An 8,019-nucleotide genomic window follows, 5' to 3' on the forward strand; every position below is an offset into this window, starting at 1 on the left:
TAGAATAATGTTTCCCTTATTAAAAAGAAAGTCTAACTCATTCATGCTCAATTTTCTTATTAATATGTAAGATCCCTGAATGTAATTGCTTCATTCTCTGGGCTCCATAGCACTTTGAACACATCTCTACTGAAGTACTTTTCTTTGTGTTACAACTAGTTTAGGTGTCTGAATCTCCTTGATGGAAAGAATGATTTCTTATTTATGGGGAGAGTGATGTAGAATTGTCAGTTTAATGATATATCTTACTGTCATAGTATCTCAGATTGTCAGTTCATGTAGAATTGTCAATTTAATGATATATCTTACTGTCATAGTATCTCGGGTTTTATAAGAAATGATCAAATGAAATCTTCAGTGTCTGGAATTGTATCCATACAGTATTTAACACATAAAAACTTTTAAGCTTAGGTGCATTCTAGCCTTCTTGAGTCTCCGTGTTCTAAACCCTGCTGTTTCAAATGTAAAAGAAACATCAAGAGAAGGGGAAAAAACATGAGTTCTTTGAAACCCTAAGCTTTGATTTGAGCAGAGCTCTTTCTAAGCCTCCTTGTTTTTGTTTGTGTGAGTCACTGTGGAGTGCCCCTCCACATCCCAAACCTCCTCTCAACTCTGTTTGGTTTTCCGAGTCAGTGAGTGGAGACTGTGGGAAAACAGAGTTGGCAAAATCTAGTTTTCTTCCTCCTTAAGATGCCACTTAAAACAGGCATTCCCTTCCACACATTATCAGCCTGGTCATCAAGTTCCCTGGTGATTCACAGAAACACGCACTGCAGGGCCTGTCTCTTTGGCTGCATACCTAAACCCTGACTTTGTCTCTGAATTGTTGATATGATCATTTTTCTCTTTTTCCTCGTGTGCTGACTCTCAGCTTCATATTTCTCTCTCTAGGAAGTGCGCCTTTGCCCAAACCAGTTTCTGTAGTAACAGTCGCAACTGGCCACTCCTCTGGACAGCTCTCCGCAAGGTTGTTGTAGCCAGAAGGGAAAGGGGCCTTTAGAAAGTGAAGGGTTTGGAGGGCCAGCGACTCTCTTAATATTCAGATTTTAACCACAAAGCTCAGGGAGGGACATACGCAGAGTGACACTATTAGGAATAGAGTGGAGAAGAGAAGGTTGGCTGCTTCCTTGGGCCCTTCCTCTCTACTCAGTGTAGGTCCTCTCCAACTACAGCCTCAAGAAGAGCAGGTAGCCAAAACCAGTTTGGCTCATTGGATAGAGCGTCAGTCTGCGGACTGGAAGGTCCCCGGTTTGATTCTGGTCAAGGGCATGTACCTTGGTTGCGGGCACGTCCCCGGTGGGGGGTGTGCAGGAGGCAGCTGATCAATGATTCTCTCTCATCAATGTTTCTTACTCTCTATCCCTCTCCCTGTCTGTGAAAAATCAATAAAAATAAAATAAAATAATAAAATAAAATAAAAAAAAAGAAGAGCAGGTAAAGTGCAACACTAGACAGCTATAGTCATCTTTGTAATCTTTCTGGATTGCCATAAAGTGGTAAGAGACTGTACTGAACATTACAAGAGCGGTGGCTTCATAGGTGCAACAATGTGGTGGAAAATGGAGCCCGAAAGTCCACTTGTATATGACTCTATTTAACATCAAGAAAGAATAGTTGTCCACATCAAAAAGTGGAGGGTATGTGTAAAGGGTTAAAGCATGTCCCACGCTGTATCCTTGGCATCCTCACACAACCAGGCACTAGATTCCTCATCTTTGACCCCTTAAATTCCTTCTCCTTTTGAGGACCTTCCCTGGCTGGATTTATTTATCATCCATTATTTAGAGTAAAATGATATGACTTTGACTTGGGGATGTAGGGTCCTCCCCGTGCCATTGAACATGTTGGCTACACTCCCTCTTGAGCAAAAGCATACATCAGTGGTCAGCAAACTCATTAGTCAACGGAGCCAAATATCAACAGTACAACAATTGAAATTTCTTTTGAGAGCCGAAAACCGACTTCTGCCCATGGGCCACGAAGTTTCAATCGAACTGTACGTGTGTGCCCACAATTGGTATTTTGTGGAAGAGCCACACTCAAGGGGCCAAAAAGCCACATGTGGCTCGTGAGCCGCAGTTTGCCGACCATTGGCATACATGATGGGGGGGGGGGGAGAAGATTTAATAATTCTGTCTCAAATAAAGATGATAAACTCAAAAGGTAATGGACATAGTGGTAGGAGGTGAGAATGCCTCTTAGTCTAGTTGTCTGGTCCCTTTGCTCTCCATAAAAGGGGAAGACTTCCATGCCCCGACCTCATAATGTCCCCACATAGAAGTTCCCTGGTAGAGAAAAGCCTCAATCTAAATCTTCCCTTCTCTCTTCTACTTACTCTCTTTTACATTTACTTCCTCTAGACAGCTTCTAAACTGAGTGATTCTCAAACTTGAGCATGCAGCACAATCACCTGGAGGGCTTGTTAAGGCATATACATCCGGGCCTCACCCTTAGAAATTCTGATTCAGTAAGTCCAGGGTGGGGCCTGAGAATTGGCAATTCTTCCAATTCTCAGGCAACGCTGATACATCATGTTCCAGGTCCTCTGTTCCACAGACAGCGCCCTGGTATGTTTAAGGCAGTGCTTCTTCTCAAACCTAAGAATCACCTGGGAATCCTGGAATATGGATTCATACTCACTGGATCTGGGGTGGAGCCTGAAGTTCTATATTTCTATCAAGCTCCCAGGTAATGCTAAAGTCTACATATGTGACCTTAGGTAGTAAGGTCTTAGAGAACTAAAAAGAATGCACCCTTCTCCTCCACGTAATGCAAGTCCTACTTACAAATCCATTATCCTCCTGTATACAAACAATTCCCTTCTCATCTCCCTCCTTTCATTTACTATTCTGTTGTTGCTGTTGTTCCTGTAGCTTCTTTCTTTATTTTAAATTTTATTAAATGTATTGGGGGACATTGGTTAATAAAATCGTACAGATTTCAGGTGGACAGTTCTATCATCTGTATATTGTGGTGTGTGCTCACCACCCAAAGTCAAGTCGCCTTCTGTCACATATTATTTGATCCCCTTCACCCTCTTTCACCTGCCCCACCCCCTTTTCTTCTGGTAACCACCACATGGTTTTCCGTGTCCTCCCTCCCTTTCTTATTTCCTCCCTCTTTCCCTCCCTTTCTTCCTTCCTTTTTCACAAATTCCCAGATGGGACTGCTAGTCTGCAGAGCATACTGAGTATTAAGATTCTAGTAATGGACACAATTCTCTTCCTCCACACAACACTTTAGAGCAGCCTCTCTCATCTCTCTCTCATGTATGTCCTTGACCAAGTCCATCTCACATGAAGCTAAAGCCTAAACCTGTACACACAAAACAAGATACCATCTGGGCATTTGGTAAGAAAGAATAAGCTGACATTCTTCCTTAAAAGTCACCTGAGTTTTGTATTAAGTAATTCCCTATCTACTTCTGTGGTACTTACTATCTCTGTGTGTCTCTAAGTTCTGAGGAGGTTTATAAGTAAGTATATGGATGATTTATTTATTTTATAGTTTTGTAAACAATTTTCACTTTGCCATCTTTTGGGCTTTCCTTCTCCCTTTTTCTCTCACGGGCTTTATTTTCATCCTTTCTCTTCCTTTCTCTCTTTGTTTCTTCCCCTCCAACTGTTTTTTCTTGTTAATTTTTTCAATATTTAAGATTCCCAACCCATGTAGGATTCCACCCTGGAATTATTTTTAAAAAAACACTCAACCCTGACTTCTCAAATAGAGACTCCACCCAGATAGTCTTGGAGCTAATGAGTCCCATGGTGAGGTCAGAAATGAGTCCAGGAAAATACATGTGGGCACATGTCAGGGAAGAAAGAAGGCAGGCAAATGCCAATGGAAAGCCTGGAATTTTTTTTTTTCCTGAAAAATACATGACCAGGGGCTTTCTTCCAGGACTAGAAATTTGCCCTGCACTCTGTAACATATTAAAATGCTGTTCATTCTGTGAATGTGATCGTTTTCTGGGTTTTTAATAGCGCTTCCTCTGCTTACGAACAGACAGGCTTCTGGGAGGCGTCAGCTTATTCTGTCCCTGCCCTCAGGCTGGGCAAGCTGCTAGCAGTGAGTTCTGTGAAAAAGTCAACCAGCACCAAAAAGCAAAGTACTGCCCAGCCTTGCTCCCTGCCAGGGACCCAGGGAGGGCAGGTATCTGTCTGTCTGTCACACAGTAGCTGTGGCTGAGAGTTAATTCTGCACTGTGTTCTTTCCAAATGCAGTGAAGTTCAAGAACAGCCTCCCCCCCCCCCTTTTTTTTTTAAGGAAAGGGAGGGTAGTCATGGAGTCATGGTCAGTGTCCTCTTGGTGCAGAAGCAAAAGCAAATCACTCTGACTCCAATTCATCCAGGGCTTGAAGGCTCTTCTAAGAGACGTGCATGTTTTAGCTGGCGCTGTGTTCCTCCCTATGTGACAGGTGGCCCAGTCTTGGATTCTAAGTGAATTCTAGCGAGGATAAGTTACACAAACTTGTTTCACTTCGATCGACTCATCGGTAGAGTGGACCATCGCCTTCACTAACTGGGTGCTTGTAAGTTGACGAAAATGAAAGTGATGCCTGGAAACAAACCCACACGTCTTATCAGCGTTTCTTAACTGAGGCCTTGGAAGATGGTCAGGATGTGTAAACATCGCCTTTCCTTCTTGGGTGGAAAAGAGAGGAAAGAAAAGGGAGACGGACATGATTCATCTCCAATATGTAACCATCAATAAGATTCCCGGCTGCGATGGTAGAAGCAACATCAGGGGACTCAAACTCAAAAAGCACTAGAAGCCAAGTCATATACATAAGAGCAGCACCACAGAGGCAAAGAAGAAAGAAGAAAGCAGATCGTGGACAAACACATTAGAAATGCTTCAAATACTTGTTATTATAGTAAAGGTAACGTAGCTGCACACGCACAACATCAACAAAATGGCACCTTGAGTTCTGGAAGTAAGAAGGAGACAGTGGGGTTGGGAGTCAAATGGATGGACCCTGCCCCCTCTGAGGGGCAGCCTCTCTCTCTCCACCATGCAGTTACCATGAAACACAGGACTTGAGGCCCCGTGTGGGCCAGACCTCACAACTTGTTTCAAGATGAGTAGGAGGCTTTGTTTATTCCTAAAACATTGCAGTTTATAAACGTTGGCCAACACTGTAGTATGGCCAGCGCGGTGTGGCCATATTTGGGGGTTTTTCTGACACTCAATTCTGAAAATGACAAGTCATCATGTGCAGGGTTTGGTGAACTGCTGCTGCTTTTGTCAGCTAAGAATATGCAACAAAGTCCAGGTGGCATGGCTCAGTGGCTGAGCATCGATCTATGAACCAGGAGGTCCTGGTTCAATTCCCAGTCAGAGCACATGCCCGGGTTGTGGGCTCAATCCCCATTTGTGGAGTGTGCAGGAGGCAGCCCATAAATGATTCTATCTCATAACTGATGTTTCTATCTCTCTCCCCCTCTCCCTTCCTCTCTGAAACCAATAAAAATAAATTTTTAAAAAATAATTTGCAACAAACACCGTATGTGGTCTATACACCTTCAACTATTGTCAGGGCCTTTCTAGAAAAAGTGTGCCAGCCCCTAATCCTGTGCACCCAAGTGAAGCTTCTTTGCCTTGTAAATAATTAGAGCAAAATAACAAAGTGTAGAGAATCTGTGACTCAGAAAACCAAATTTACAGGAAACTTATTATAGGAGTATGACATTAATGTTTACCTCAACTGCAAAATAACCCCTTCACAACCCTCACTGATAATAATGCTCACCCATCTACTGATACCTTGCTGAGTTCTCGTTTGGTGGTTGCAGGCCTGGGGAAGGGAGAGGGCTACATGGAAATGGGTTTCAGGAGGTCAAAAATAGACATTACTGTGTCTGCAGTTGGCTGAATCTTGGCTGACCACACGTCGACTAATAGTCATGGCATAAAAACGACATTAGTTCTAAGTCTGCCAAAGTTCTAGGTTCTGAGATGTCAGGTTTAATGATGTCATAGAGAAGCTACCCCCAAGTTCCAGCTAAGGTCCTATAATGATATGACACAGCTACAGGGAGCCAGCTGAACCAACTGGAGAGTTTCATCAGCAATTTCCTGGTGTAACTCATGATGCAGTACATTAAAGACGAGGTAAGTACTTATTGGCTTCATTAAATATTTCAATAGAGACCATCTTGAAACAGATTTTTATCAACTTTAATCATTCTTTTCACCCAGCTGGCATGGCTCAGTGTTGAGCATCAACCTATAAACCGGGAAGTCATGGTTCGATTCCTGGTCAGGGTACATGCCAAGGTTGCAGGCTTAATCCCCAGTGTGGGGCATGCAGGAGGCAGCTGAACAATATTTTTCTCTCATCATGATGTTTCTCTCTCTCTCCCTCTCTCTCTCTCTCTCTCTCTCTCTCTCTCTCTCTCTCTCTCTCTCTCTCTCCCCCTTCCCTCTCTGAAATCAATAAAAACATATTTTTTTAAAAAGTTATTTCTCCACTCTTTAAAAAAGAATTATTTGTTGCTTTATGGCAAGAGGAGATTTTGAAATGCTTGTTCTTCATGCTGTTTCTTAAAGGTGGCGCCACCTAAAGATTAGCCAAGGGGCAAATCGATCCAAAGGGGCTTTGTTCCTCCCTAGTGCTCATTTCTCGCCCTGACTCTGGCTGGATCCAGGCCAGCTCCTAACATAGCCCATTCTGATCCCACAGACTGTACCTTGGCTGGACTTGGGAAATTCTCTAGAAGTAAAAGAGCTCACATACTTCTCTTATTCTGGGAAAGAGAACAGAAGAGAGATTCCTATGGAGTAGGATAGGAAAAGGATCAGTAATTCTCTCTCATCTCTGATGTTTCTATCTCTCTCTCCCTCTCCCTTCCTCTCTGAAATATATATATATATATATATATATATATATATATATATATATATATATATATATATATATGGCACACATTTGCTAATGCTTTTGGTGCTTTGTTTTTGAATTTTCTAGGAGTCTCTCAGTATAGCCCATTCCCTGAGAAGCCTACCCACCCTGAGAAGCCTTGTCCATCGCCGCCTCAGGAGGGGTCTGCTCTCACCTCCATGTCTTCATTCAGCAGCCCCCTTCTCATTGATGTGGACCTTGGCCATCCAGACTACAATTGTGACCCAGCTTCCATAATTTCTTCCAACTCTATTCTTCTCCTTTTCTCTTTATTAGCAACGATGCCTAACACACGATATATGTTACTCATTGATCTTTCCATCAATCCTACCATCAGCTACCCCTCTAAAATATAAGTTCCATGAAGGCAGGGAATGTTTTGTCTTGTTTTCTATCCTAGCAGTGTGTCCAGGACCTGGCATAGAACAGGCCTCAATAGATACATATTGAGTCAACGCATATATTATGGGATATTCTCTTCAGAGAACTTAGCCAACTTCATCACTCACACTCGGCCAGTTTATACCCTAACAGCTGCTGAGATGTGGGGGTGTTGGGATTTGTGAAGATGGATGGGACCTACCTTATAACTTCAGAAGCAACTGAAAAATAGAGTCCTGGTGTGGCTCCCTGACAAGTTAATTTTTCCATATCCTAGAGCAGCAATTTTCAACATTTTCCACCTCGTGCACACATAAATGAATTATTAAAATTCTGTAGCACATCAAAAAAACGTATTTTTGCCCATTGGAAAAAATAAATAGGTATAACTTTGATTCATTCACATTGGACAGCTATTGTGTTGGCACTTGTCATCTTTTTATTTCACAATCTAAGGGAAAATACCTAACTAGTGAGGTCAATGCCCCTCACTAGTTAGGTATTGACTATTTTAAAAATTCTTGAGGCACACCGGTTGAAAATCGCTGTCCTAAAGAATCAGTGTTATGGAACGGGAGTGTATCTTTTTTAAAAATATATATATTTTATTGATTTTTTTTTACATAGAGGACATAAGAGGAAGAGAGAGTTAGAAACATTGATAAGAGAGAAAGATCAATCAGCTGCCCCCTGCACACTCCCTGTTGGGTATGTGCCCACAACCAAGTTACATG

Source organism: Pipistrellus hanaki (assembly GCF_964339955.1).
Source record: "Pipistrellus hanaki genome assembly, chromosome: 11".
Taxonomy (NCBI): domain Eukaryota; kingdom Metazoa; phylum Chordata; class Mammalia; order Chiroptera; family Vespertilionidae; genus Pipistrellus; species Pipistrellus hanaki.